Source organism: Pogona vitticeps, chromosome 4 (genome assembly GCF_051106095.1).
Source record: "Pogona vitticeps strain Pit_001003342236 chromosome 4, PviZW2.1, whole genome shotgun sequence".
Classification (NCBI taxonomy): Eukaryota; Metazoa; Chordata; class Lepidosauria; order Squamata; family Agamidae; genus Pogona; species Pogona vitticeps.
The window spans coordinates 91,032,232-91,043,644 of NC_135786.1; the positions used below are offsets into that span (position 1 = coordinate 91,032,232).

Sequence of the window (11,413 nt, forward strand, 5' to 3'; positions counted from 1 at the left end):
CTGGTTTCTAAAGATTACAAGTACTGGCCCCTGCCCTTTGCCTCAGAGGCTTAGCTACCTAACTCAGGACTGAGGAACAGGAGGGTTCAAGTGGTAAGTGAGAAGTTTCTCTTCAAAGGCCCCAATGGGTGAAGATTGGAGAGGAAGAGTAGGAAGCTGATATAACATTCCGTAGTAGTACAGAGCCGGCCCTACTATTTAACAGACTGAGGCAACCATCTTAGACTGTAGGTTTGAAGTATCATTTAAAGAGCAGCAAATGGTCTATTATTCTATAGATTATTTACCACATTCCCAATCAAATGTTTATGTTGGTTTAAGACCAGTGGTATAACTGGAAGTGGCAAACAGCCACTATTTAACAATGCTTCAGTTGAATTTCTAGTTGTGTACCATGTCACACAACTATGAGTTCAACCAGGAGTTGTTAACTGGCAACTGTTTACCACTCAGAGTTATTCTGTTGTGCTTCACACAGGCATAAACATTCCATTGGATTTTGGAAGTTGTGTTTTTGTTGCCACAGAGGAGGAAATGGGCTAGTGTGATTTTCTGCTTCAGACATCAGAAAAACGTGGTTGAAATTGCGTTATAGTGGGCCTATTTGGTGGGTTTTTTTTCAGTCCTGGGAATGTTAAAGGGGTTGGGGTATGGCGATACATGAAATCCATGGTCTGTACTTTGCTCACCGCTGAATTAGACAATAAAACAAATTGCTACCCTTTCATGACATCCCAAATCTGCTGTCTGAGTCAGTTGTTTCACTGTGCCTCATGGTAGGGCCAGCCCTGATCTGATATGATGATTCAATGTGCTGATATTATCAGAACTCAATTCTACAGTGTTGGCAGAATCCCCATCAGGTGTATTGTATGGGGTGATATCAGTCTAGAAGCAGCAGCTGGAGTAATAGAGGAGAAACCTCTGCAATCCAAAACACATTTAGTAAAAAGTAGGCCCCAGCAAGTAGCACAAGATCCACAGGATAACACTGTAAGAGCTACAGATCACAACTCTAATTTGAATCCTAGCTTCAGCACCATGGATTGGATCCAGAGTGTTCCTCTTAAGTGAATTAGACGTAAGAAAGGCTGACCTTTAGAGGAAAAGAAGAGAGGACCCCACCCGCAACTCCTCTTCCAATGCCACCTCTCATGCTATTCCAGAATATCTCCATTGGAAATGACTGGATGCAACTTAGCTTCCATTCAAGAAGTTACGTGCATTCACACGGGAAGAATAGACAACCTCCTAGGGTTTCCTAGATTGACATTTACATGCTCTGACCATCCTTTAACTTTAGATGGCTCTTCTTACAGCTTCTATTGTCACTTTCTTCCTTTTCACGCCTCTCTTGTTTCTTCAAGGAGGAGATACCTTGCCTTTATTCTTTAGAGATGATTGTGTCAATGGTGTTTGCTTATTTGTGATTGTATGTTGCATTTTGATTTGATTTTAATTTTTGTGTAACTATTATGTTTGATTTTTTTAAAAGTGTGATTGTTTTATTGTGTTGTAAACTGCCCAGAGGGAGGGAGGGAGGGAGGGAGGGGGAGAGAGAGAGAGAGAGCCCCATGGCTCTTGACATCTCCACTTTAGTTAGCCAGAACTAAGGCTTCTGTCACCTTTCCTGTCACAACTGTGTTTCTCTAATAACCAAGTATAGTTTTTTTTCCTTAGAAAGAAATATGGACATGATTCCTTTACAAAAATGGACATGGGATTAGGTAATAATTCTTTCAAAGGGCTGAATCGACAAACTGAATCCATCACACCCACACCACTGCATACTTACTCTCCAACAACCCCCAAGAACAAACTCAGACCAAACATGGGGGTGGGGGGAGAGCACGTGAGCAGGGAATCATAGAGAAAAAGAAGAATGAAAAAAAAGAGGCTCTTCTACAGACTCTAGTTGAATTCTAGAAAACAAAAGCCTGGATCTATCAGGTATTGTTCAATAAGCTGCTGTAACAGATACGAGTATGACTGAGAAATTGATGCAGTGCAGCAAAATGGCTAGAGCTGTAGACTTAGACGGGGTGTGTGTGTGTATCTCTATTTAACCCTAAACAAGGTTGGTTAGTACATAGCAACTGGTTAATCACTGTAAGCATGGATGACTGATGGATAAGCTTAGTGGGGAGGCTTATCCCACAATTTCAGGAGAGGTTCCCCCCTTCCCTATTTGGACATGAGCTGTCTTTGATTATAACTCTGTCAGTAACAAATTAGACACAAAACATAGCAATTAAATTAATACAAATGGGCATGAAAATGATTTTTTTGAAAAAGAATGAATTTTGTTCAATTTCTTCAATATATATATGATAAAAGATAGGTCACTTAAGGGGAATCTGAGAAGTACATACATTTCCACAAGAGTGAGGTCTCTGTCTTGCTACAGAATTAACATGACTGCATTGCTTTGGTAAGAATATTTCTCTGTCTTGGGTCTGTCCTGTTGAATTGAACAAAATTCATTCTTTGATCACACACACACACACACACACACACACACACACACACACACACACACACACACACACACACACACACACACACACACACACACACACACACACTTACCTAGCCTAAACAGCCTTATCTATTCAGAAAAGTGAAGTATTGGTATTCTTGGAAAAATATGAATTTTGCACAAGTATTTAAAAAAAGGAAGAAAACTTCAAGGGACCCAACCTGTAAATCCCACAGAGAACTAAGTATGCTCTGTGGCCCTGGAATGGGCCTTTGGGGCTATCCAGGAGTCTGAAGGCCAGTCTAGCAATATACTACATCAAGTGTCAGGTACCATTTGCTTGCTATTTAAGCGATTGGGGTCTTGGAGAAGGGAAATATTTGAGGGAAATGGGATAAAGTAGAGGTTTATCAGTAAGTGAACTCCACACTACAATGTGTTCATGTAAATACAGTTTACAACAAATTTATACCACGTGCAAAAAAACCCCCAAAAAAGATCTTCAAACGTCAAGATTCTCAGAATATAATCTCAATTGATAAGATTCTCACCTGCATTCCTGATTCATGACATCAGATTTGTATATTCTTCTGCATTGAAATTCATTGCATATTAATTGCATATTCTGTAAGGTAAGCATTTCTGTAATGGACTCATCAATGCACATGTTCCTACATTGACTGAAGTGGTTCTGATTAAGATGGGGGAGGAGATGTTGATGGAGAACCAGAGGAATCTGATGGGGCTGGTGGCACAATGATTTATTGGGGGTGGGGACGCACCGCATGCAACCCCTGCCTGTACTTTACCCACCCCTGGACTGCGGCATGCTTATGTGTATTTTTCAGCTGTACATACTTCCAGCTGCTTGCTTTATTGGGGGGCGGGAGTGCACGAGCTTTTCAGTGAAAGAAGGTGCAAAATGGGTAATCTCAGTCAAATATTAAATGGAGTTAAATTCTCTTCTGAGCACCCCTAGATGGCTGAGTGCTTTGCTCGAGTGTAAACCAGCTTCACCGTGGAACTCCTTGCCACAGGATGTGGTGATAGCATCTGGCCTAGATGCCTTTAAAAGGGGATTGGACAGATTTCTGGAGGAAAAGTCACAAGCCGTGATGGGGATGTACAATCTCTAGGCTTAGAAGGAAGGTACCTCCAAAAGCCAGATTCAGGGGAGGGGTATCAGGAGACAGGTATCTAGTTGTCTTGTGTGCTCCCAGAGGCATCCGGTGGGGCCACTGTGAGATACAGGAAGCTGGACTAGATGAGCCCTTGGCCTGATCCAGCAGGGCTCTTCTTATGTTCTTACGTTCACAGGTCCATAGGGTTGTCAGTAGAAACAATCACCACTACCTCATTGCCAATGACCCAAACCTAGCTAAACATGTTCTGTAACATTCCCTGCCATCACATCAAGAATCTCAGTGTTCTTGCTTTGAATTTTTATGGAAACTGGGAAGAAGCATGGATGCTCCACTCAGCACGTACCCATCAGTACTGGAGCCTGGTGCAGATTGCTTGTGATGACAGGTCTGGAAACCAAAGGAGAAGAAAGGCTGCAGAAAAAAGGACGGTGTCAGTGGTGAGGATGATGATCTCATGCAGAGGGTAACATTCTTTCCCTCTTGGCCTAGGTCAGCCCTAAATCCCTTTGTAGCGTGGCCTTCTCATGGAGGTGACATTCCTTCCTAACCCCTACTTGCTTGTCCCTTGGAGAGAATTTTATAGTGTAAACCAGACTCTCTTACCCCCAAACCCCAAAGAGAATGAATGAGCTAGACGACAACAAGAACTTGCTGGGGGTGAGGGGGTGGGGTGGGGTGTACCTTCCTGTGGGTCTGCTTGGCTTTGATGGAGTCATTTGAGAGCACAAAAGTTGCACCCAAGCTTTTATGTGTTTTACAAAAGTTGCCAAATTAAGGTCGGATTAAAGGGCCCCTTTGCCATCCCGGCTTTGGAGCTGGAAAGCAACCCTCTAGTTCTGAGGGACGGAGCTGAAAGGCTTGGCCAAGTTAATCAAGGGGCAAGGGAGGTGGGGGAGGAGGAGAAAGAAACATGTATAACATTATTAAAAGAGCAGTGAGCAGGAGTCTGTCGCTGTGAACTTGAATAACAGGTTGAACTTTAAATTTGTTCATTAACAGGATTTGCCCCTCACTGAGAATGTTATTAGTTCCCTTAAAAGCAAAGGGACAAACTGCAAAGCTGCAATGAAAACACTTGGCAAAAAGTTAAACGCCTCCTAATTCTGCTCGTTGCCATGCAGACAAGCAAAGAAAGCCATGGGGGGAGGGGGTCCACGCCAGAGCTGGGTGAAGGTCTCGCCCCATCTTAACACAGAATGCTTGAACACCTCCCCACTGGAACATCATCTGGGTTCAGAAAGAGGATGGAAAATATGGATGCAGAAATAACAACTCCATCCAGTTGCAGGTGAGACCCAACCTCCTTGGCTATCAATAGGCATGTAAATTACCAGCAAAAGCCGCTTCCAAGCATGACATCTCCCAGAATCCCCCCATCTGCATGGCCATGCTAGCTGGGGAATTCTGGGAGGTGCAGTTGCCAGAGAAGGAACATTCCTAAGGTCTTCCTATTAGGCTAAGCGAGTCAGTTCTTATTTTTAAATCCACATTCCTCACAAGGAACATCTACATGGAAATGTTGCAGTACAAAATGTTCCCGTTTTAGGATTCCAGCTACTCCTCTCTGTTGACCCCTGCCCAACAGTCAACATTCTGTGGCCATTGAACATGCTCAGTCCTAGGGATTCCTGGTCCCTGGATACCAGGTAGGCTCTTGGGGAATTGCTATGTTTCACTGCTCTCCGTGCAGAGAGGTAAATTGTAGGCTGAGAGGAGGTGGCAGTGGTAGCAGAGGTTTGCGTTTTGTATGTGAAGTGGCTTTAAAGGTTTGACGCCCATGTCCACCCCTCTGCAGTTGGTTGCCAAAACACTGGTTCCCCTTCATGTCCATTTCCACAATCTGCTGGCCCAGAAGCAGTTTTGCCACTTTCTTAACTGTTCCTTTCCCCACCCTTATGGCATCAGAAAGGCCCACCCGTGCTCTTAGGTTTTTGATCCTGAAATCTCCAGATAGGAAAAGAGAGAGAGAATTCTGATTTGGTGACCCTTTTCAGGGTTTTCTAGGTAAAGAGAAAAGAAGAAGGGAATGGCTGGCCCTGGAACTGTGCAGCTTGCCCAAGGCCACACAGGCTTGCTCTTCTGGGATGCACACTGGGGACCTGAACATCTTACCTCCAACTCCACAACCAGATAGCTAATTCACTTCAGCCAGCTCAAGAAGTGACACCAGGAAAGTGACATAGATTGTGGACGTAGATAGTTAGATGTATGTTGCACACATCATTGTAGACCGCTCCCTTTGTTAAAGGTAAACTCAAAGCGCTTTTGCTATCAATGCATGTCTGTGGCTATTTCAGCTAACAGGCAGCCAAATAACAGATTAAATATTTTTGTTGTGTGACTATGCTTTGTGAGTTATGATGACCTTGACCTACAGCAACATTTGGGGAGACAAAGTAACTGGGGATATTAATGTTAAGTGTTACCAATATGGGCTAGAATCCTGTTGCCTAAATGGAAAGGGGTGGGAAAATCACCTAACCGTTTCTCCCAATTCTGGCAGGCTCCCACTGCATGACCACTCATGTCAGCTATCTCAGAACCAATGCGAGAAAAGGCATGTGACAAACTACCAGACTGGAGGGGAGCTGTACATGATTTCCTTTCACTCCAGATTTGGGCAATAAGATCCTAGCAATTTTTTTAAGTTTTAAATGAGATTTTACTGCATTTTAATACACTATCTTACATTTTTAATATTACCTTCTCATGCTTACGGGTAGGTACCCATGGTGTGGTGGAGCCAGGACTCACAAGGTCAATGTCCTGGGATGTTCTGAATAGCTAGCAGGACTACTATTAAGACCCATCACTCACTTTCTGCTTTCTCTGTTCCCTTTGAGCTCAGTGCAATCCTCACCAAAGCTGGGAGAGAGAGAAAAAATGCATTGATTTCCCCAGGAACAGGATGTTGCTGCAAATTATCCCTGTTTCAGTGGTAAATGTATGAGGGTAGTCCGGCCTTGAATGGACAATTAAGAGCCATTAACTTAACAGGAGACTTGATCCTTGTTTCCTGATATGGACTGATCTAGCTATACTGTAATCCAACAAAGTAAGTTTTCTGAGCTCTAGCCCTACTGTAACACTTTTATTAGATATTTTGTATTAGATATATGTATACAGCTAAAAAGATGCATGTATTTTATATGCACAAGACTTCCTGGTTGTAGCCCTCTGTGCATGTACTTGGGACCTAAGTCTCACTGAACTGAGCAGCTCTTTTCAGAAAACACACCTCGGATCAGGCTGCAATTGTTTTGTTTTAATGGCACCCTCTCTTTTGCTTTCTGTTTTCCTTTTCCACAGCGGGAGAAAGCCTGTATTATTCCTCTGTTTAAAGTCCTGCCTGAAACATGGTGTCAGATCTGTGATCTCATCTGCATGTTTATATCCTAAACTGGGCGCATTAGTGCTTCTCTTTTTCTCGCTCCCGCGCCCATCACACAGACAGTCGATAAAACTCAGGAGATGCAGAATAAAACAAACTCCTGCTCCCCACAGAAAGCAGGTGACTTTGTACAGATGTGTTTGCCTGTTAGCTCAGCACTGGCTGTCTTTTCATCTGCCAGTTATTTCCTTCCTGGTTTTGTCAACTTTAGAAATATATATATATAATTCGCTTGTCATCTGCATCCTCCCGCAACGGGAACATACAACCGGGTCGCAATTAAATATACAGATCTGTGTGTTGTTAGCAAGATCTCACCCTTGTGTCCCAATCAGAAAGCAGCCGGGTTGGCTGTATGATTGCCAGGTCTCTTCTTCTTTATGCCTAAAGAGCAATTCCCCTCCCATAAAGAGTGTTTGCTATTCAGTTGCTTTCTTTTGTTTAGCGTCCCTTTTGCCAGCATCCTCTTCTGTGAAGTATTAAACTTTTCTTTCTCTTTCTGTTCATAAATCTTTACAAATAAAAATAAGTCACTGAGCTTCCAAAGCATTCTTTTCTTCTGGCTGCTCTCACATATGCCTTTGTAAGAAGTTAACCAGTGTTTTTCTCATCAGAGTCTGCACAACCAAGATGGGGTAGGAAGGCAGAGCAATGTCCGGATCCATGTGCAAGGCCCCCGTTTTATTTAATGTTTGGTTTTAATCAAGATGTGTTAAAGAAGCCAGCAGAGGCAAAGCTGTATGGATTCGGTGCACATCCAGAATTCTGATGAGCATCATTCGGGTTTACTGGCAAATTCCACTTCAAGGAGAAGTTGATATGAAATGTAGCATGCCAGTAAGAAAACACCATGCATTCAAATGAGAAATGGAAGAATAGATTTGCCTTCTATTTTCTTAAATCAAATCCTACCTCTTCCCATTTTCTGAATTTCTCCTTGCGTTTCTTTTATTATATGAACACCGAGATTATAGCCATACAATAGAAATCAAAGTATCGATGGCCTGGAGCACTTTTTTTTAACATGAAGGATGTAATTGGCAGCAAAATCTTAAAACTGGCTTTGGGAAAGGACATTGTTTTGTCATGTGTTCTTTATGGTGAGGAACTGAGCACTTTAACACAAGCTATTACCTAAAAAGAGTTGGCTGGATAGCTCAGGGGCCAAGGTACCTGGCTGTGGAGCCAAAGATTGAGAGCAGAGGCCAGCCTATGTGGCCTCGGACAAGATACAGTGTCCAAGGATGCCCCCAGAAGAAAGGAATGGCAAACCACTTCTGAATGAATATTCACTACCTGGCAAATCCTGCAAATGGTTGCCATAAATCATAGTTGAGTTAATAGTACATCATGATGATGATGGTGATGGTGATGGTGATGGTGATGGTGATTTAAAAAGACAGAAGCTTTTAGAATGTGGGTTTATCTCAGGATGCTAAAAAAAATTATTTGGTCAGATGGGTGACCAATGAAAAAGTACTAGAGCAAATTCATAAAGACCAAGAGGTTAAAAAAATCCAAACCATAAGATGCAGAAGGCTAGACTGCTTCTGCCCTAAGATGAAAAACGGAGATTGCAACAGCTGATCATTCAAGATACAACAAGTGAGAAAAGAAGTGTAGGAAGGAACCTTATGGCAGAAAAGTCTTAGCAAAGTCTTAGTTATTTGTACTTTGGATGCAGGAGCTCTAAACAATGTTGTTTAGATCTCCTGCATCCGAAGTAGAAATAACTGTGAGGTGCTCTAGTCTTCAGCGCAAGAGAGAATCTAGAAGAGGAATGAAGTTCTTGGTTATATTATCATAACCTAACTCATATACATGCTTTTGAATGATGTTAAATTAAAATAGAGAGAAAACTCAAAATAATTGTTCCCCATGTTTGATGCAGAGATTATTATTTTTATTATTGCTTAAAATGTTTTTACCCCACTTTTCTCCTTTAAAAAGGCCCATGGTGGCTTACATGTTTAAAAGATAATATTTAAAGCTGATAAACAATAAGTATACAAATGTTAAAAAGAAACAAACTCTGAGAAATGGCAAACAAAAACAACAGTAAAAACATATTAAAAGCAGTAAGCCATAACAATCCATGTTAAAAACCCCACTCAGGAAGGCAGTCACTCAGGGAAAGTTTGTCTGAAGAGAAAAGTCTTTGCCTGCTTGCGGAAGGACAGTAAAGATGGAGCCAGTCTGGCCTCTCATGGGAGGGAGTTCCAAAGCAACAGAGAGGGCTCTCTCTTGTGTCCCCCTCAGATGTACCTGTTAAGGTGGTGGGACTGAGAGAAAGGCCTCCCCTGATGATCTTAACACTCGAGCTGGCTCATATTGGGATATAAAGGCTTTGAAATAGCTTGGACCCAGGCCATTTAGGAATTTATAGGTTAAAAATGGCACTTCAAATTGTTCCCGGTCACTGATCGGCAACCAGTGAAGGTGCCTGTAACAGCGGGATCATGTAATCCCTGCAACCAGCCCCAGTCAGCAATCTGGCTGCTGCATTTTGGACCCACTAAAGTTTCTTGGCACTTTCCATAGGCAGTCCACATAGTGCCCATTACAGTAATCCAGCCAGGACATAGCTCAGGGATGTGTCACCGTGGCCAGAGCAAACCTCTCCAGGAATGGAGATACGAATGGAGGGATATGGAAACCAGAAGAATGCTAGCATTTGTATCTCAACCAGGTTCAGTATTGGCCCATGAACCTACTTTTTTTCCTTCTCACTTGGAAATCCATGCATATATTTGTACAGGTTTTTCTGAACATTTGCATTTTTATACATTTCCCTCATTGACTAATGTATAGTTACATTATTATTTTTAAAAAATGTGTATTTTTAGCCTCACATATTTGTCAGATACAGTCTTGGAAGTGCAAAAAGGGTGTCACCGATAAATAGATTTTTCTTTCTTAGTCTGGTGTACTCCGAAACTCTCTTGTCCAGCAGACAAAGACCAACATCCCTTTCCCCAGTGACAGACCTTGGTTGCCATCACCACATACAGCCCAACCCCCTTAAAAGAAGGGAGTGGGAGATTCTACGCCCTCTAGGGAAATACCTTTTAATAGTGCTAACACAGGGGTGGGTGGTCTGCACATGTTCTATTTGCAGTGGCCTTCAGGCCTCAACAAAGCCCCTTCCATGTGCCCTTTGCTTTAATGGGTATAAGTTATCCTTTATCTGGCCCTTGGAAAGCCACAGGGTTCTCTACTGATCCAGCTGTCTTTTGGAATTGGAGTGAATTCACTCACACGTCTAGCCTAGAGAAAGGGAGGGATGCATAGATAAGCAGACATACACACCAAAGGCACTTGGTGGTGGGGTTAGTGGGGAAGGTCCAAAGCTGTCCATGAAGCGGCAAGCACAGCACCAGTCTTGGTTGGGAAGGGGAGGAACCAGAGAGATCTCCAACTCAGTACCACCAGGAACCCTTCAAGAATAGGGTGGCAAGCTTTTCCATAAGAATAAATGTTGTGTGATGGAGGACCCATAAGTATTTGAACAGGAATGCTGTAGACAATGAGCAACCCACCCATTCCATGCACCATCTTGAGGCTGCACTTTACCCGTGGAAAGTGGGAAATGGATACAGAAGATGCAGACTCTCCATTCTTGAATATGGGGGGTTTGCAGAGAAATTTACATACATGTACAATCAGAGGATATAAGGAGAAGGGAGGCCTGAATAATTTGTCTAGAAGAACCTGAAACATATCCTAATCTTTGCTCAAGGGGGAGGGGAAATGGAATTGCCTTCTAACAATATCATGTGTGGTGGGCTGTTGTTGTTTTTTTTTAATCTGTCATTACAAAAAGAAATTTTAATGGAGCAGTAGCCAATTAAAACAATTACCTCCCATCAGCTGTCTCCCCTTATGTTCACATTTGCTAGGAAATTTTCAGAAATCAGTTCATCCCAGCAGCTTCTATTTCCAACATGATGCATCCCCTATGGGGCAACAGAGCTCACAAGGGCAACCTGTTACTGAGATGGAAAGAAAGGTTTTAGAACATTCTAGAGGTCCAAAAGACTAACAGCTATTCATAAGCAGCTCACAACAAGGACAAGAGAGTACTACTCACCCCTCAAAGTTTGGGATGACAAGCCTTCCATCACAGTCCATGAGCTGCCTTGAGTCCAGTGTATCTAACTATGGGGATGGGATAACGGAGAATATTGGTATCCTAGATGTTGCATACTATGTAGTTCAGAAAATCTAAAATTCACAACCGGTACAAATTCCTGGCTGCAGTCCTGTTGCTTAGTGCAGTGCGTTGTAACTAGAGTAGGCCCATTGAATCAGTGGGGATTTGATGAGTCAACTCCACCACAAGTTCTGTAGATTCAATGGGCTCATACTAGTTGTGACTTATTATGGTAAGCAGAAGGA

The 11,413-nt window shown here is 42.7% G+C and overlaps 1 long non-coding RNA gene across 1 annotated transcript in view; it reads left to right on the plus strand.

Moving 5' to 3' along the window:
- Window positions 1-962: 962 nt before the first annotated feature.
- The window catches only part of LOC144588629 (uncharacterized), a 38,293-nt gene continuing 27,842 nt past the window's right edge, over window positions 963-11,413 (plus strand). Inside the window, exon 1 of the long non-coding RNA XR_013544258.1 lies at window positions 963-4,912. This is a non-coding gene — a long non-coding RNA (uncharacterized LOC144588629). The remainder of the gene's footprint in view (window positions 4,913-11,413) is intronic.